The sequence below is a fragment of the Protopterus annectens genome, chromosome 8.part0, assembly GCF_019279795.1.
Source record: "Protopterus annectens isolate FY-2018-M chromosome 8.part0, PAN1.0, whole genome shotgun sequence".
Taxonomy (NCBI): domain Eukaryota; kingdom Metazoa; phylum Chordata; order Ceratodontiformes; family Protopteridae; genus Protopterus; species Protopterus annectens.
In genome coordinates this window covers 1,972,899,431-1,972,920,977 of record NC_056741.1, presented here as the reverse complement: position 1 = coordinate 1,972,920,977, position 21,547 = coordinate 1,972,899,431, and the positions used below count along the sequence as shown (strand labels likewise).

The window sequence follows — 21,547 nt, the reverse complement described above, 5'->3', positions numbered from 1 at the left end:
ATCAGCTGTAGTAAACTCTTCATTTTTCCATCTATGAGGCATTTCCAGGATAAAGAACCTAAACCTTCAAGCTGATCTCTTGGCTGTAGTACTCTCACATTGACTACAGTAATGAATTCACCTGGGACTTCTAAACCTTGAGATTGACTGTTTACAGCCAGTGCAAATCTCTGGACTCAGGCTACATACTGCTGCCTTACATAAGCATCTTCTTATGTTGCTGTCTGGGGCTTGCACTGGTTCCATTCTCTCATTGTATAATCTTGAAAGTTTTGACGTTATTTTACCAATCTTTGCATGACATGGATCTTTCTACCTAAAATAGTTTATAGTGTTGTACTGCCCCCTAAGGTTTTGTGCTTAGCTTCCCAGGGGCTACTGGTCATTCTGCATGAATACCTTGGAACTTCTGAATTTTGTTCTTTTGCATATTAGGCTCATCACCTAGGGAATCTATTTTCTTTGTGTTGGAGGGAGAACTCCCTACTGACTACTTTCTGCAGATCCTTGAATAATTTTCTTTTTGAGCATTACATGAAAGTGGTGCTGCTCATTTCCTGGGTTCTTTTAAATGCCTAGGTTACAGCTACTCTGTTAATTAATTAATTTTAACTTCCATTTTTATACATTGTAGTTTTTATGGCAGACTTAAGTGTTCTCTGTAATTGTTTTTTTATCATTGTTGTGCTTTATTATTATTATTATTATTATTATTATTATTATTATTAATAATATTTTTATACATTTTATTCTTTGACAAAGGTGATTTGTGATAAACAATTAAAGTTCAACTTGATATAAATTGGATCACGTTTTGGTAATAGATACTTAAATATATTTCTGTTTTTCTTTTAACCACTGAATGACAAACAAATCTGGCATTATTTTATTTAGTAGAAGGTATAGAGCTTCTAGGACAGTATAAAACACAACTCACAGATTTGCCAAAGTTTAATTACTGTATGATGCCGTCTGCATGTGGTCCTACACAAAAAGGCATTTACAGACTCATGCCTCCATGCTTTTTTCTCAAGAAAATAGAGCTGTCGGGGTACTTAGCTAAGGAGAGCTGTCTTTTTTTGGCAACTAATAGTTACTTAGTAATTGAAGAATTTCCAGAATTCTCATATGATTTGTAAAGCTGTAGACATCCTTTTTGGTACTATTTAATTTTAAAAAATAATTAGCACATAATGACATTTTGTGATGGTACTATAGTAATATGCCTTCTCCTAGTACTTATTTCTTTACAAAATAGTTACATACAATTTGTACTAAAATAAAGTGAACGGAATGGGCATTCCTATTTTCCACCCAGATATAGCCATTTGGCATTATCAGATCCAGTTACATCCATTTCAAGGTGTGTGATTGGAGGAAAGAATCTACATATATATTTTTTAAAATGATTCCTGAAATCTCATCATATGTAGGACTTCATTTCAAGATACCCAGTCCAAATTATTTAAGGTTTTCTGTATTTGTTTATTTTTTGGCTTACTTGTTTTTGTTAAATGAATGGGTGGACTGACCCTACACTTGAGCTGGCTCAGTGGTGAATAAAATGATTACACAGAGTAACACAATGTGTACATATAATACATCACAATTTCAGTGCTACAACAAACAAATTTAGCAACACACTTGACTTACATTTAGATGACCCTCATTTGGTTGACTTTTAAAGCCAGCAGTGAGAATGATTTAAGACTGGTCTTGATTAGGGCTGCTCCCACTCATTAACCCAATGTGACTTCTTTGCCAAGACTCCCAACTTATACATACTAACATCTGGTCACACAAAAGAAGACTAAATGTGACTCAAATAAATATAAGTCACCCAGCTGCCAGGAATCTGGAACATATACAAAGTTTAGTATAGGAACTTAATATATTCAATGAACTCAGAGAGCTGTACAGTGAATATTATTGCACCCTGTTATGTAAATGCATGTCTTAAGTAGAAGTGAATGTACATAGCTGATTTGAAAAGAGAATTGTATAAACTGGATAAAATAGGAGAGATAAACCATTGTGAGTATTTAAGAAAATGATGAAAGAGACAAAGATCTCACTAGAAGAGTAAGTTCTTTGGGTGGAGGAGAAGGAGATTCGAACACAGTAGCGTGGTCCTTGGGCTAGTAAAATTTCTGAGTTCTGGAAGTGGGAACCAGTATTCAGACTATTTATTTATTTTCCATTTGTTGGGAAGCAGCTGGGTACAAAGACCCCTTTTCAGCAGAGGCCTGAGCAGAAAAGCCCCAGTTCATGCAGTACAATCAAAATCTTTTAAGTTCTATAATATCACCAGTGTCAGCCAGAATACAATTAAACTAAATTTTGCAAAGTGAAAACAAGTAAAACAGTAGCTATACATAATGGTGTAAGGCTTTTTATACTAATTATTATCTCCATGGTTCGATAAAAAACTATGCAGTAGACTAGATATCACAATGCAGAATACTGAGTTATTTGCAAAAGATGGAATGCCCAGGCTGGATTAGATGACTGATGGCCCAAGTTCGCATCTCTGAGTGAGATAAATAAATACATTTATCTTCTGTGATTATATAAGACTTTCCTAAAAGAAAAAAAGGAAAGGGACAGTTCCCAAGTCTGAAGCAACTGAGCTCCAGACAGCTCAAGCTAATTTTGAAAATGCAGATGCAGGGGTATCTAGAGTGAATTGAGGACAGTTAAATATGTGTTAGCCTGATTGTGTAGATATTTACAAGTAGTGCTAAGAGAAGGTAGTAAAATTATTTGCCATGGATAGATAGAAGCTAAGATATAGGATTCTGTGTGCAATAGGCTGAGTTGTTCTTTCAGTTATAAGAAGTAATTTAGTATTGTTAAATGAAGTGCAGTGATGACTACTGCTGTCAGCGATGCTGATGATTTTACATGCATATTTCAGTATTTTTTGCTTGATGAAGGTATTAGAAGAGTTCTACAACAGAACAATACCAATTAACATATTCCACTTTTGGTATTAGAATGTTGCTTACTGTAGCATACTGGGGATCTGGAGTTAAGAACCTTGTGAGTTTGTATGGTACTTGAGTTGAATTAAAACCACAGTGACTCTGAAGTTTATGTATTCATGCAGAGAAAAAAATTGGATTGAGGATGCTATCAGGTGTCAGAGTAAAGAAAGGAAACCGGTTGTTTTAATGGTCTATGATGTTAAGAGGAGTGATGGAACAGAGTATATCAGCAGTAGCAAATAACATACCATTTGTTTTGTTTTGTCTTGTTTTTATTGAAAAGAAGGGGATTCTTCAGGAAATGAAAGAAAAGCTTGTGAAAATTAGCCTGTAAGGAGTTTTGAGCATTAAAGCTGTCCTCAGCACTCTTTAGCAGAAAGAGGTGATTACTCTAAATCATGATTTTAACTCTGTGGAGTCTTAATAACAGTGTAGTAATAAATAAGGAGAAGAAGATGGGACCAGGGATTGATACTTGAAGTACACCAAACATGGGTATAGCTAAGGTGAAGGTCCTGTTTCCATAGTGTAGTTAAAAGGCTTATATTTTAAATGTTGTTGATTGACTTGAAAGATTCTGCAACAAGCTAAGAGAGAAGGGATTAGATGATATACACTCTACTAAATAAGAGTTTTTCATAAGGTCTATAAACAGCGGCCTTTGTCTATATTTAGGTAAACTGATCCACTGTTTAATACAGTCAGGTAGAGGTGTTAAAGATGTTCTGAAACCATGTTGTGACTTGTTAATGACATCATGATCTTTAAAGAATGGCATAGTTTATTTATAGACATTTTTTTAATGTTTAAATAGTAAATGTTGGTATGCAATTTCACCTAAGGCAATGAATAAGAGACTTTGGGTACAAGGATAATGTTATCTGATTTTCATGATGCATAGTATGCCTTCTTGGGAAGTAATTTCATAATTTATAGATCATTAGCACTTTTTTTGCTGCAGACGTTAGCATCACTTTTGTATCTTTTTTTTAAGTTGGCATTTGGTTACAATTTGTATAACAAAATACTGAGGAAAGTCAAAACTATGATCAATCCCATCTCCCACAAAAATATCTCCTCAGGTTATGCAGGGTCAAATGCATGCAGTCACAGTACAGCTCAAAATAGCCATAGACCATCTGATACTCACACATTTCAACAAATGCTCAACATATACACCCAAGGACAAGTATAATCCAGCCTACACACTACTTTCTTAACATAATAGCCAAAGAAGAGCAAAGAATTCTGGAAAAACTAGACAAATGTAAACTTAATAATCATAATATACAAAGAGCAATCTTACAAATAGCAGCAAAGCTATTAGCTAGCCAGTAGCACATATCTGTAATCTCTTCCTTACTATGCCCGTCTTCTCACCACAGTACAATCATTCCCTTTTAATCAGTGAAAACAGTGAAACAACACATGTACTGCACATCACAGGAAAATATTTATTGTCAAAGTTAAATACTTTTGTACAGTCCTTACATCATTGTGGAAGGGCATGATAGACAAATTGGATGCCCTGGACATTTCAGTTGTGAAACATCTGGTATCGTTTATCTGTAATTTTGTCTTAAGTGTAATTGTTTTTATGTCATCGTGGAAGGGTATGTTTCAATTGGACACTCTGGACATTTCAATTGTGAAATGTCTGGTATTGTTTATCTCTCATGTTGTGTTAAGTGTAATTGTTTTTATGTTAACAAGACCAAGAGACAATTAAAACAGACGACCAGAGAACATTATTACAATATAAAATGCAAAAAATGTTAATAATGCTTTATTTAAGCATTCTGTTTCTAGCTGGGGTTTCAAAGAATTTTTGTCTTTTCTGTTGGAAAAAGTTGAATTGAATCCAAGTGAGGGTGAATGGGAAAGTAGATTAGAGTATCATAAATTAATATTGCAGTTAAGATTGCATGCCATAAATGTTCCTGGTCTTAATGACTACTAGTCTATTTGCATTATGCTAGAGATGAGATTGGGAAAGCTGTAACTGCTTATATTTAACCTCATAATTTGTAGTTTGTTAATTAGTGAATATATCATTCATGGATTATCAATTATACAATATGTAGCGTTATAAAGGGTTTGTTTTAAACAAGTATTTTTAATCAAATATATTTTTAAGCATATATTTCTTAAACATATCTTTTTAACATACATCTCTTTTACCCAATGTGGTTTATTAATTATTTATTCATACAAAGTATGTGCTTGGTTCTTTAGAGCAGGTTTCCTATTTTACATAACTGACTAATTAATTGTCTTTTTAAATCTATGTATTTTATGTCTGTATTTTAGTTCTGAAGAAGTCTCTATGTCATTTATACAGAGATTAAAGTATTTAACTTTGGCAATAAACAAGTATTTTTAAGTATTTTAAGTAGTTTTAAGTGTTTTTCCTACATACAACTCTGTAAAATCAAAATATCTACTCACAATCCTACCTCCCCTAAACTCATGTGCAAATCCTTTACTTATTACTTCTACAGTTCAACAATTAACAAATACTCTTCTGCTAGATGAGATCATCCTGCCCAATCCAGGCCCCCACATCTCCATACCCCACTACCATCCCTTCATCCACCTTACACCAACCCCCCCCCACCAAACACCTTACTACCTACTCAATAAATATACAAAGCCTACTTAGTAAAATTACTGACTTGCTTTCTTGGATAGCACACTACTCTCCATATTTCTTAATCCTATCCAAAACATGGCTAAAACCTCACATCTCTAACACTGAAATCTTACCTCCCAGCTATACCATCTACTGTTAAGACAGACTCTCTAAAAAAGGGGGAGGGTGGCAATCCTGTACTCTGAGCAACTCAACTTATCCCCCTACCTTTACCTCTTCCTGACTTCCACCCAGCTGAGCTACTTATTCTTAATTGTCACTTAAGCCCCCCCCCCCCCCCCCCAAAAAAAAAAAATGTATATCAGCTATCTATATACCACCTGGAAATAACATACCCATCCTTGCACCTATCCTGTCATGGATCTCACTCCTTATACCATCCAAGACAATTATGCTTGGAGATGTCAACATTGATCAAAAAAACTATCAACCATCTCTCCAAATCTTAGCATTAACTTCATGGCTTCAATCAATTAATTAGAATGTCCACCTGCTTAAATAAAATCAACAATAACAGCTCCATCCTGGATTGGATCCTAATTTCCAATCCAAAACGTTACCATAACCCTGGCACTCTACCCGACTCCCTGAGTGACCACCTCCCTATTTGTGTGCAAAGACACTCTTTTCAAACTCCCAGGTCCCACCTATATTGAGACTGCTGCAACTTTTCTTGCTTTGATGCTGAAACCTTTAACAATAGGCTGTCATTAGTGAACTGGTCCAACCTCCAACACCTTCCCCTCAATTTTGCAGTTCTAGAATTCAACCATACCTTTCTTGATATACTTAACTCCTTAGCACCACTGAGGAAAACTAGGATAAAACCTAACAATGCACTCGGCTCACAATAGACACTTACTCCCTTATGAAAAAAAGAGATAACATTTGGAAACAATAGTTAAAAACTAAATCCACTATGCCACTACAAAAATACAAAGAACTTAGAAAACTCACCAAAAAGCAAATCAACAAAGATAAGAAAATAATTCTACTATAATGTCCAGTCCACCCATCACTCTAACCCCAAAAAATTCTGGCACACCAGTAATAAAATCCTCTGCCCTGGGGAACAACTACCCCTAACCCCTACCCCAAAAATGCACTTCAAGAAACTGCTTCACTGCTTAATACTTACTTCTTTAAATCTATCCACAACTAACCCACACTGACCAAAATAATAATCCTACCCCCACCACTTCCACCACTACCATTAGCATCCACTTCTCTTTTAAACCAGTCAGTTGGGAATAAATTCTCTCTCTCTCTCTCCCCAACCTGAGAATAAGTCAAACCAAACAAATAGTATAGGGTACAATATTAGTCAGTCCTATTTTTATTAGTAACTCTCAAACAACCAGAAACTACAGTTATCCAGCATCTACCAATCTCCATGGGTGCCGGTTAACTGAGAGTTTACTGCATATTTATATAAAAGTAAACTACCCATATTAACAAGTTCAAATTTACTAACATTATAAATCACATATATTCTTCTATGCCATATAATCAATCTAACATTACAGACATTTTTCAGGTCCTGCTTTTTGTTAAACCTCATTCCTTCTCCAAAACAATTTCTGCATGTATTGTTTCCACAATGTCCATTTTTATATGTAATCTGCTCCTACCCTTTTCTAAATATCTCACTACTTATTTTGTATCTCTGTTTTAAAATTCACTACTTCAAGTATGGTTGGTTTAGACTTTGATTTCTATTTTCTAGTAATTCTTTTCTTGGCAGCTGCCAGAATTAAATTGAATAAGCCCTTATGATGTGTAGGAAATCCAGTTATTGTATCCCAGGTCAAAAAATTATTTCCTTGGTTATAGTCATTTGCTTGTCAGTATACCTAACAGAGTAGTCTGTATAGAATTTATAAAGTCTGCCAACTCATTACACTCAGAAAACATATTATCTAAGGTACATCTTTCTTCCCCATCACACCTCCAACATTTGCCATCTACCTGAGGAAAAATTCTTTGGAGTCTGCTTGAGGTATAAAAGTAGTTATGCACACACTTCCAAGCAAAAATCTTACATCTTCTAGACTTTGTTGCATATCTTGGAGCAGTACTATTGTTTCTTTGTGAATTATTTATCTAATCTCTCCTTTCTGATCTCCTCTGACTGTTTTCTGTAGTCATCATGCAACATTTTATATGCCCTACTAATTGTCCCTTTTTTAACAGCAGCTTCTGTTTTAAATACAACTAAAAACTCAACCAGTGCAGATCTTTTTCTTAGGAGTCCCTATCCCTTTCTCTTTGCCTATACTCTAATATCAGCCGCTGATAGGGAAGGCAGTCTCTACCCTGCAGTCCAAATGCCTTCTTGACCTCTTGCCATTCTAATTATTTGTTCCCAATACCTTGGTTCCTTTGCCAACTTTCACCAGTAAATTCCAGCCCCCTCTTGCCCATTCTCTGTACCCCTAATTGCAGTCATCCATATTGGAAGAATCTTCTTTCTGCATTTCCATGTTGGCTTACTTTTAGGTATACTGTCTGCTACTTTATGAATATAATATTTTTTTTAATTTCTCCAATCTTTTGGGTTTCTAATACCATGATGGGAATGGACCCCATTCCTAAGTCACAGCATGATTAAAGTTCATGAATTTAGTATTATTTCAGTCATTGATGTCAACCAAAAGTGCTCTTCGCAATACCCGCAATGTGCCCAGTAATGACTCCTTCTGCAATTTGAATAGAGTTACATGTATTGGCAACATATCCAAGTATGATTGTCAATTCTTTTTTATAAGACCTGTTGCTCCTACTACTATTGAAACTGTCTGGGTATCTTTCTTCCTCATTGCTCTCATTTCTGCCTGCAAATCCTGATATCTTATGACTCTGTGTGTGTCTCTCTCTCTCTGTATGCAAGACACAGTAGTCACTGGGTGTAGCAATTTCAACAATCAATAATACTTTTGTATCCTTTTCTTGGACCACTATATCTAGTTTTCTAGCATATATCTTTTGAACAGTTGGTAATGGGTGATCCCATGTGATGTAGACTTCATAATTTTCTATGATGCTTTATGGCTGATGTTTCCAGTGTTTTTCAGCCACTTCGTTACCATAATGTTTGCACAATCCCCAGTGCAACCATCTTGTCACATTATTATGCCTTTCAGTATACAGTCCTTCTGCCATTAGTATGTCACAACCAGCAACAAGACGTGCAACTGTTTCCAATTCTGTTTTACAAAACCTACATTTGTCTGTTTCTCGCACATGTTCAGTGGACTTTTTAAACCAACATGTATGTAGCCCACTATCTTGGGCCACTGATATTAACCTTTTATTTAAATTTGCCTCTACTTAACCATTCCTGCATTCATTCCTGATCAACATGAGGTTCTTCCAGAAGTTTTCTATACTTGCAACTATGTTTATGCATTTTCCACATTTCATGCCTTATCATCTGGTCCTTCACCTTATATTCTTGATTTTGTTTTTTGGCACATTCAGTTGCTACCTGATTTTTATCTACTTTTGATTTGATTTCCTTTCCTGTTTGATGCTGATATGCTTTTGTGAGACTAAGCAGGGAAGTTATATTAGATTTATTCTCCTCATGTTTCAAAATGTTTACCACATTTGGGAGTTGTGAGGACAGCAGATATGTGTGCAGTCCCACAATTGCAGATCTATACATGTAATCAATTTCAAGGAGGCCCATACCTCCTTAAGAACAGGGAATATATAATCTTGGTATGCACTAATTTTTATAAATGATTTGGTGAGCATGAAGCATCCTTCTTGTTTTCCTGTCTAATCTATCCAACATGTTTTGGGGCCAATCACTCCAAAACTGTAAGTTAGGACAGGAAGACAAATCCAAAGACCACACTAGGACAGTGTATTTAGCGCTTTGATCCACTTTTTATTGCGTGAACTTCTTCAGAAAAAAAACAATTTGCCCTACCCAAACTTCCTTTTTATATCTTGTCTCTAATAACACACAGGAAATGACATCAAATAAATTCAAACTAAAAATATTTGCATAAATAAATAGATGCATTTATATTTCTTTGATTTTGTAAAATACATTTTTTTCTATTTTCTTTATAGTTATAAGTGGATTTGGGGATTCTATTAATTTTCTAGATTTACTTATAAGTATAGATATGAAGAGAAAAAAGTTTGTGAGTAGGGTTTATAGAAAACCAGTATTCGTTAATCAATACTTGCACAAAGACAGTTTACATCCACAACACATGAAAAGGGGAGTCATAAAAGGACAAATCATCAGACTAAGTAGTCTAACTTCTGATAATGACATTTATACAGAAGAAGTTCTGTTTTTGAGATCACTTTTTATATCCAGAGGTTACACTCAGGAGTGGTTAAAAAAGATAGAAAATGAAGTTATGGTATTAAGAAGGGGGGTGGCTTCTCCTATATTGCATTCCACTGACATAATGGTAGGTCCAGTGAAGGACAATACATTAAGTGAATTTGAAAATAAAACACTGAGGTACATGAGTGCATTTCCTATACCTATATTTAATGAAATGTGGCACATTAAAAACATCATAGAGAACAATTGGAAAGTTATACTTGGGGAAAAAAGAGTTAGTGGCGACATTAGGATTAGCACCCAGATTCACATATAAGAAGGTAACTAACATTAAGAACATGGTAGAATTTGGAAACAACACAACCTCTAGTATGACTAGAATATGATGTAACATAAAGGGTACTTATGCTTGTAGAAAGTGCAAACAATGCATGTTCATTAGTAACTCTTAGTCACCCAAATAAAACTTTTTGGGTGAAAAACTATTACAATTGTAATAGTGAATATGTTGTATATATTGCTACATGCATGTCCTGCGATAGTTATTATATCGGAAAAACTGTAAGAAGTTTAAAATGCAGGATATACGAGCATAACTTGGCTATCAAAAAGAAAGACAAAACAAATTCTCTCACTAGAGATGCGCTGATTTGTCCTGATTTAAAAAAATTTGTATTCTTTGTTTTAGAGAAGATGGATAAGGTTTTGTTTGAAGGTGATCTTAACAAAATTTTAGAGTGCAAAGGAACATTTTGGCAGTTGTATTTAGGTACAGATAGTGCACCCGGATTGAATGAATCGATACATTTACAATGTTTTTTATTATATAGGTAAACTCATATGTATACATTTTACACATTCATCTGTACAAAAATAACTTTTTAACTATAAAGAAAAACAGAAAAAAATGTATTTTACAAAATCAAAGATATATAGACACATCTATTTATTTATGCAAATATTTTTAGTTTGAATTTATTTGATGTCATTTCCTATGTGTTATTAGGGACAAGATATAGAAAGGAAGTTTGGGTAGGGCAAATTGTTTTTTCTGAAGAAGTTCACGCAATAAAAAGTGAATGAAAGCACTAAATACACTGTCCTAGTGTGGTCTTTGGATTTGTGTTACAGGACTTGTTCTGTTTGTGGTTCATTTTGTTTTTTGGAGTTTTCTTAAATTTTAAGACAGGAAGAGCAAATTGGTTAACAGCTTGAATTTTGTTCCTAGATGTCGGTTTATAGGATTAAACTAAGTCTTCAAAAGTATTCATTACTGAGTTTTATTCACATTTGTTCACGTTTTATTGTTAATATTCTGTATGACTGTTATTATTCCCCTTAAGGATCTATATGCAAGATCCTACTTTCTCCTTATTTCTTGAATCCCCCCACCCCCACACTTCATAATCATCCATTACCACAATGAATCTTTCTGCTTCTGTTATGTATAAGAGCTTTAACTGTGTAGGTCTGAAATATCCTTTCAAATCAGGTTATCCTAAACCATCTTATTCTAGCGGAAGGATCAACTTATACCACTTGACTCTTCTCCCGCTTCCCCTCCCTGACAAAATCCTTCACCTCTTTATTAATTATTATACACAACTTTTCCTTTGGTTGATAAAAATATGCCTGACTTGTGAATAAAACTAAAAGGACTAAAAACAACTTTCGTAGCAGAAAGTAGAAAGAGTTTTTGCCAAACATTTTGGAGTCTGTAACAAGAAAAATAGCCAGAGATCCTGTAGAGGTATTAGAGGTATTTTGGAAATTTTATGAAATTGAGAAACCAGGCAGTGTTTCTTCAAATCCACTTTGATTTTTGCCTTTGATTACTCATATATCCTCCTAATACAAATGCTGCCATTGCCCTACTCATATAATTCCAGCTTACTCTGTCAAATGCTTTCCCTGCATCAAGACCCACCAACAACAGTGGTATTTTCTTACATTCTGTTTCTGTCTGTATCATCATTGTTATATTAATGTTGTCAAATGTTTGCCTCTCCTACACAAAACCACATTGATCCATATATTTCAATTTTAGCATCACCTTTGCAATTCTTTTAGTACTATAGACATAAACAATTTATAATTATTTATTAAACAAAAAAGTTATTGTGCTAAAAGTTTTTTTGTGCTCTGGACTTTATTGTCAAAATTAGATGTTTAACAGCAATCTTTCTAAACTCATGCATCCAAGTACTCCCTTATTTTCTCTTTAAGACTTTGTAATTGTGCCTCTTATTTCTCTATGAGATTCGCTTTATTTTAAAATAAAAATAAAATGCAGAAATGAGGTGGCTAAAAGCAGAAGAATTTAATAACAGGTTAGTGCTTTCACATCAGCGATGCTTACTCAGACCATAGTCTGGGGAAGCATTGTTGATGTGAAAGCACTAACCTGTTTCTGCATTTTTATTTTATCAGTATATTGTTATACAGTGGAGGTTCGCAGTGGCATCGTTGGTTGTTGGAATAATTATTCCCCTTATTTGCAATGGTTTAACCTTTGTCAGCTCTATAAATAACTCTTGTTACTTCTTAACCATATCTCTTTTTCTTTTATTTCTGCCCTATTTTTAAACTCTACTTTCATTCTATCCTACTCACTAGCTGTAACTTCTGAAGACATTTCTATATTCCCTAATAACTCTCAGATAATTTAATCTACCCATTAATTAAATCCCTCTCTTTTTAACAGGTAGCTGGGGAAGTATCAGTGCTTAATTTTTACATCATTACCCTGCATTTTTATCTTAGTTATTATTGGTGCATGTTTGAAATAGTTGCAGAATGTGTGTCAGAGCTCTCAATTAAATGCACATGCTGTTGTGAAACAGAATTTCTGAATGGTCTACCTTTGTAATTGTACTTTGGGTAATCATGTGTAAATTCTCTCTGAATTCCTACTACTAAATTCATGACTTTCATACCAAATGTTTTCATAAGGTTCTTCAGAAACGTAACCTCTTTTTTATATTTTCCCTTCTAGACCCCCTGATACATTCTTATTATTGCAAATCAAATTCCAGTCCCCACCTATAAGTAATATACCCTACTGAAAGCTGATTATTTCTCCCAAACTTTTCTTAAGCTTCATAATAGCAGTTTTTGGTGGAATATAAATACATGCCAGAGTAATTCTCATCCCTTGCCAGTAGCTCATTACAATCACAACTCTACCATTATTATCTTTTTTCCCACTTCTTCTGTCAGTATTGGAGCTCCTCTAGCAATTGATATAAATACCCCTCTTTTCCTTTCTCCCTGATTCTGCTGAATATCCATCCTGAAATCCTTAGTTTATCAAATTGTCTTGCTCACCTCTTTCCAAATGTGTCTCCTGTAGCATTGCTATTTGAATTCTGCGTTTCTTAATATTATTAAATATTATTTCCTCTTTGTCTATACCTGTGATACCATTCATATTCCAAAATAATATGGAAAGTTTTGCCATTATGTTAATAAGTCATTATTCCCACAACTTTTTTAAATGTCTTTTTCCAGCTTTTGTGATACATGCACCCACCAATATTTGGCAGGTTGATCTTTTTACATTTTTCTTATCTTCGTTTGAACCTATGTCACATTTTACAAGGCATTTTGTTTAATAAAAATCCTCAAAAAACACACCCTCATAAATGATTAACTTAATACAAACACACAAAACTATGTACATCTTTAAATAATGAAGTTTAACCCTACTAATAGGAACAATTGTCCTAAGTAGACAGCTGAAAACACAGGCCTTATATAACCTAAAGCTTGTCTTTAGAAACCTGCATCTGATGGCTACATTTTTTTCTTATGTTTCCATGAAGACAAGCTGATTATAGGGCAATAATAAAAAAGCCAAAGCACTTAACAGTTAACTTAATTAAAAATGTAGCCATCAGATGCAGGTTTCTAAAGACAAGCAAAAACATTTGCTACATTTCATTACATTCAGTGATCTCTTATTTACTTGTTTCCACTTAAAACTTGTTAGATTAAGCCATGGGTTCTTAATCCAGACATTGACCTATGCAAAAGTAAGAGAAAAAAATCAGCTCTACAAACATTATGACCGGTGTACTTTTGCATCCCATGCCCACCTCAACAATCCAAGATTACAGCCTATTAACTTAAGCATTTTTTGTCAAGTCTTTTTTTCTGTTTTTGCATTGTAATTCATATATTTCTTAATACTAAAAACAAAGAATGAAGGAAAAATGCATCTGTTTACTTTAGTGTCTTTATCACATACATTAACTGAAAATGCTTTAAAACATGCAATTTATATCATAAAAAGTTACAGTTATCCTTTTCCTTCCTCTTCCTCTTCCCCTTCCAAACATTAATGACACAAAGTGAGGAAATGCCTTTCAGTTCCCCATAAGTATTACAAAGTTAACAAAAGTCCATTCTTTCCATTTTTCTTGTAAAATCATATTTCACAAATGTGATTGCTGCTTTGTAATCTCACATTTATTCACTAATTTCCTGTTCATCTCCATCTCCCAACTTTTGACTCCAGTTCATTTCCAAGGTACTCCTGATTCTTTTAGTCAACTCCTGTGTTTTCCTCTGTCTCTCAAGGGTTTCCCTTTGGAACATTGGAAAAAGTTTCACTGGCAGAATCTCTCCATGAGCTTTATTATCAGAAGAATGAGAAGCCCAGTCTCCTTCTGCTTGATGGCTCACTTTTTGTTGGACAAACCTTTACATTTCTTCCTTAGCCTGTTCTGCATCTATAAATTACTTTGATATTCCAGGAAACATATTCTGTAGACAGCTGTAGACATATGAATATAGCAGCTGGAATGTTACACCTGCCTCCTGACATTCCCTGATTCATCATTCTCTTTCGGCTTTTCCCGTTAGGGGTCGCCACAGCGGATCATCTCTTTCCATTTCTTCCTATCCTCTGCATCTTGCTCTGTCACACCAACCGCCTGCATGTCCTCTCTCACCACATCCATAAACCTTATCTTAGGCCTTCCTCTATTCCTCTTACCTGGCAGCTCCATCCTTAGCATCTTTTTCCCAATATACCCATCATCCCTCCTCAGCACATGTCCAAACCAACGCAATCTCGTCTCTCTTGCTTTGTCTCCAAACTGTCCAACATGAGCTGACCCTCTAATATACCGATTCCTAATCCTATCCATCCTAGTCACACCGATTGCAAATCTTAACATCTTTAACTCTGCCACATCCAGCTCTGACTCCTGCCTTTTGTCAATGCCACTGTCTCCAACCCATATAACATAGCTGGTCTCACTACACTCTTGTAGACCTTCCCTTTCACTCTTACGGATACCCGTCTGTCACAAATCACTCCTGACACTCTTCTCCACCCATTCCACCCTGCCTGTACTCTCTTCTTCACCTCTCTTCCACATTCACCATTACTCTGAACTGTTGATCCCAAGTACTTAAACTCGTCCACCTTTACCAACTCTACTCCCTGCATCCTCACCATTCCTCTACCCTCCCTCTCATTTACACACATATATTCTGTCTTAGCCCTGCTGACCCTCATTCCTCTGCTCTCTAGAGCATATCTCCACCTCTCCAGAGTCTCCTCAACCTGATTCCTACTCTCACTACAGATCACAATGTCATCTGCAAACATCATAGTCCACGGGCCTCCTGTCTGATCTCATCTGTCAACCTGTCCATCACCACTGCAAATAAGAAAGGACTCAGAGCTGATCCTTGATGTAATCCCACCTCCACCTTAAACGGATCTGTCACTCCCACTGCAGTCCTCACCACTGTCACACTACCCTCGTACATATCCTGTACCACTCTTATGTACTTCTCTGCCACTCCCGACTTCCTCATACAATACCACAACTCTTCTCTAGGCACCCTGTCATATGCTTTCTCCAAGTCTACAAAGACACAATGCAACTCCTTCTGACCTTCTCTGTATTTCTCCATCAACACTCTCAGAGCAAACATTGCATCTGTAGTGCTCTTTCCTGGCATGAAACCATACTGCTGATCACTAATCATCACCTCCCTTCTTAACCTTGCTTCCACTACTCTTTCCCATAACTTCAAGCTGTGACTAATCAGTTTTATCCCTCTGTAGTTACTGCAGCTCTGCACATCACCCTTATTCTTAAAGATAGGTACCAAAACACTTTTTCTCCACTCCTCAGGCATCCTCTGACTTTCCAAAATTTCATTAAACAATCTAGTTAGAAATTCCACTGTCATTTCTCCTAAGCACCTCCATGCTTCCATTGGTATGTCATCTGGGCCAACAGCCTTTCCATTCTTCATCCTCTTCATAGCTGCCCTTACTTCCTCCTTGCTAATCTGTTTCACTTCCTGATTCACTATCCCCACATCATCCAACCTTCTCTCTCTCTCATTCTCTTCATTCATCAGCCTCTCAAAATACTCTTTCCATCTACTCAACACACTCTCCTCTCTTGTGAGTACCTTTCCTCACTATCCTTTATCACCCTTACATGCTGCACATCTTTCCCAGCTCTGTCCCTCTGTCTAGCTAATCGGTACAGGTCCTTTTCTCCCTCTTTAGTGTCCAATCTCTCGTACAACTCTCCATATGCCCTATCCTTAGCTTTTGCCACCTCTCTCTTTGCCATGCGCCTCATCTCCTTATACTCATGTCTACTTTCTTCATCTCTTTGACAATCCCACTTCTTCTTCGCCAGCCTCTTCCTCTGTATACTCTCCTGTACTTCCTCATTCCACCACCAGGTCTCCTTGTCCTCCTTCCTCTGTCCAGATGTCACACCAAGCACCTTTCTAGCAGTCACCCTTACTAGTTCTGCTGTAGTTACCCAGCTATTCGGTAACTCTCCACTGCCTCCCAGTGCCTGACATTCCCTGATTGCTGGAAGAAAATTGTTTCTCTTCTGCCTGGTGTACAGTGTATAATCATTTTCCACAAACACTCTACTCTCTCTATGTTTTAATGCTTTGCCCTTCTGCTACAGTTTTATTAAGATCAGCTCTTTCTGCTGATGTGATCACGTTTAATGTTTACTGTTACCTGAATCTAATTACTTACCTACACAGCACACCTATATTAGTTCTTCATGTATTTGTGTTTTTATTGCACTGTGCTCCAATGTTTCATTGCTAGTTTTTGTTTATTGACCTTAGAACTTGTTTCTTGTGCCTCTTTTCACAATGAAAAATAAGTCTTCATCTTCTAACATTATTTCTTTTTTTCCAAAACAATCACTGCATTTCATTTATTTATTTAAGTATGACTGTATGAATTTAATATTTCTTTTTTATTACTTTGAGTGTTTCCTCTTCCTTCCACTTTCATAATCAAATGAAACATGTACTTAATTTTCATGCATTTTGTAACATTTCAGATTAATATTTTTAAAGTATACCCTTTTTCCCTATATTAATTACATCTAGTCACTGTTAATATGTGTTTCACCTCTATAAAAGTAATACATTTTTGGCTTTCCTGTGTAACTTACTACCCCTTTTCCCAGTCATCATAATTGCACAAGGAATATATTGGACCTTGTTTTCCACAACGTTTAGAGTTACTCCCAGTTCCCATGGGCCAGCTCCTAAACTTCTCTGACCCTTCCTTTATATGACAGTCTCAATAAATCTCCATACTTGAAGACAATCATTTGAAAATTATTTAATTTCAGTTCCAGTCACCTTACCAGTTCTGAGTTTCAGAGTTACTGTTTTCTTATTTTGCACATTTGAACCAGTGAAGATATATTTTTTCTGTGGGGAAATATATTTTCTTCTTTTTCACCAAAACAAAAAATCTTTGCAACAGCTGAAAACATTCAAAAGTCACATCTCAAAAACTTTCTATGCCTAGGGTGAAGAATTAATGAACCTATTTCTAAAGCCCTTAAACATGTGGTCTCCATCAATTTGTACCAAACAAAGAATGCACAGTAGCTATTTACCCAAATGCAGCATGTAACATAAATGGAAACTAAAAAAATAAAAACACATTACTGTACCCCTAAATGTCACTGTAGCTGTTTCACTAATTTAATACTTACTTTACTTATGCATAATTATTTAGTGGTTTCATTCCTATTTAATCACATAACGTCTTCAATATGTTGAGCAAGTTAAAAAAATCTTCTTTTAAATAATACATAAGCAACCCTCTAACCGATAAGGTCAATATAGTAAAGGTTTATGCAGTAATAAAACAACTACAGTGACATTTACAGCCACAGCAATGTGTTTTTTATTTTTAAAGTATCTATTTATAAAAGTATCCTATTTTATTTATTTTTGTTTTCTCTCAACCTTGCTTGAATGCCCAAATGCTCCCCCTATCTAGGCCAAACTCATCAATTTGTTCCAGCAGAATGTTTGATAACTATTCTATCACTATATGACAGCCCTATAGCTGATTCATTCCCAAGAAACCCCATCAGTCCTACAGTTCTCCTAGAGAGTCAGGTGGTAGAGAGTGGGCCAACTTACTGGCCCTGGGGGTGGCTTATCCTCTCCCTATAGGAGCACCATTCCCCCCAGAAGCTCCTCTGAGACTGCAATCACTATATCTCAAAGGAAAATGTGCCTCCACATGCAACCTTTCCTATATCTATGCGGTGTGAATGGTAGTACAAGCTTGGCCAACATAGAAATCCACTGGGTTAACTCATACTGCTTCTGCTAGGTGTCATTCTTGTTGTGAGGCAGACCTTCTTCCCTCCCTCTCTCCAGGATGGTCAAACCTCCAGCCACTTATCACTGCTATCCACCCTAGCCAATGCCTACACCCCATCCAAGCTACTGATCGAATCTGGGTTGCCTGAGACATAGTCAGGTTTTATTTCTGTATGCCATGGAGCTGGCATAATCCTTTATTTGTTTTTATTCTTACCATGGGTCATTTTTACTACCTTAAACATTGCTCAGTCTGCTTTTCCCTTTCAGGTGTCACTGCAGCTTAAGTCCTTTGAGCAGACCACCTACTGCCTGCAGCATTCCTGTGTTTCTGGCAGCATTACAATTTCAGTTTCTTTTGTCTACACTTTATTCCTCTTTTCTGGTTGCAGATCCTCTACAAACAAGTTTGTCACTTCTTAAGTTTTTCTAACATAGAATAATTTTATTTTATTATTTTATTTATTATTTGTTTACCGGTAAAGTCTGACTTGAACAAGCCAATTTTCAGCGAAGGCCTGGGGAGAAATGCTCCAGACACATGTCTTTGTAATGTGGGAGGAAACCGGAGCACCTGGAGGAAACCCACACAAATGTATGGAGGACATACAGACTCCACACAGAAGGCACGCCAGCCGAGAATCAAACAGGAGAACCTTTTGCTGTGAGGTCACAATGTTAACTGCTGCACCACTGCATCATCCAAATACCTATCCATCACATCTAACCAAGATATACCGCTGCATATGCAGGCTCATTTACATTTAATTGGTAATGAAAGTAGTGTTATCCAAACCTCCATTATTCAGCTCACAACATCCTACACAATCCTGGAGATTCAGGAAGAGTCCCTGCCAGGGATATGTGCTGTGGCCAAAAGGTACCGGTTCTGCAATGTGGGAAAATAATATTCAGACATGGTAGTTGCAATGAGGAAATATCTCATTATCAGTTAATTTGCATGTCTCTGAATCACCCTTAACTACCATGAGTGCAAATCAGCACTCCCCTGTGGTTAGCACCACTGGTGGTGCGTGCGTCATGTTGGCATAGGCAGCTCCCCATTCACTCTCCCACATACATTCAAACACAACACACACACACACACACACACACACACACACACACACGCACACACACACACCCACAGACACACACACACACACACACACACACACACACACACACACACACACACACACACACACACACACACACACACACACACCAACATACATCTTACCTGTCCCTTAGTGTACAGACAGTCCATGATGTATCTTCTTATTTTTGCCCTGCCCTCATAAATCATGGATCTTTATTTTTAGTCAGTAATACCAGACATTCTACTTATTGTTTCTGAGGAGCATAGTGGTGCCAGAGCTGTTGTTCTATTAACTTTTCCAGTGAGTTTAAGCAATAGTTTAAAAATTATGTCTGGTGTTGTCAAGTGTTCCTCCTGGCCACACAGACACCCCCCATTCCTATGATTTTACAGAATGCTTCTGCTGTTGCCTCTTATATGTGCACATGTTTGCTGCTGCTCCTTGTATGTGGCCTGTCCCTCGTAATTCAGAAACTGTTGCATTCAGTGAATAATTCCAGACATTAGAGTTTCATATATTATGTAAAAAATATCCATTTAGACTAACTGTTTAGTTAATGTAGTGGGTTAATGCTCCTGCTTGAAAATCTGCTTTCTGTGTTAAGGGTGCAGGGTTTGAAACTCCCTACCCTCTTTTTTTCTACTCTATTTTTTCCTTTTTTACTTTCAGAGACTTAAGGTAATATGTCAGGAATCTCTCTGGTGTCTAATTGTGGTGCAGTGAGCTCACATTTTGCTGAAGATCTGTGCATGAGTGCCAGGTGTACAGGGTTTTAAATTTTTAAGTGCCTTTATAACAGAATATAAAGAGCATCCCCTGTGCTTAGTATTTCCCCTGCCCCATGTTTTTCTTGTTGCACATTGTTCTATTATGTTTTAAATGCCTCTATGGCACAATAGTGTCCCCATCCTCCAATATTGCAACACTTGCTTGTTAGTCTAGAGAAGTGTAGAAATGTGACAGTCCACACAACACACAGACACACATACATTCATGCATTCATGCATACACACACACACACACACACACACACACACACACACACACACACACACACACACACACACACAACCTTCCCCACCTGACCGCTGTCACTGACACACTCACTCATTCACCTACACACACACACACACACACACACACACACACACACACACACACACACACACACACACACACACACACACACACACACTTTAGGCCACTCATCCCTCTGCATACACTCACACATGCAGCCACAAACATACCTACACCCACATACATAGCCGGCCTTACCCCTAGGACAACTAGGCAGACAACTAGGTCACCATTCAGTCAGAGGTGCTTTTACAACATGCTTTATTTATTTGCTGCTGACTCGGGTTTAACAATAAAGAAAAAGCTGTAACATCCATGCTTTTGACTCTTCTCTACCCATTAGCTACACAATGAACCAGGATTTGTAGGTGTATCCAAGCTGGAAGCGTGCAATTTTGAACTGCAGATTAAAAGGAATGATGGTGAGAAAAATTCAGGTAGCATTGGGGTGTAAATTATTCTGTTCAGTCTGCATAGTAAGTAGGTACATTTTTTTTTATTTTATTTACTACCTGCCAGGCAACCAAATTAGTTATACTGAAGTGTAGTAATCCCTCGCCTCCACTTCAGTTCACAGAGCTCTGGGCTTTCCAGTTTTCAGTTACTTTCAGGAGTGGGCATGGTCTCCTACTGTCTGACTGACTGCTTTCGACATCATCATGCAGATTTGATAATGTGAAAGTCCCATAGCCTCCCTTGGAATTGCTGCTATTATAAAATATTTTTATGAAAGATAATAGATATTGCCAGCTATTTTTAAAACAAATCCATC

The 21,547-nt window shown here is 36.4% G+C and overlaps 1 protein-coding gene across 3 annotated transcripts in view; it reads left to right on the top strand.

The window, feature by feature from the left end:
- LOC122809774 (5-hydroxytryptamine receptor 3A-like) overlaps positions 1–21,547 on the top strand; it is a 402,161-nt gene that overhangs the window by 304,607 nt on the left and 76,007 nt on the right. The window lies entirely within an intron of this gene.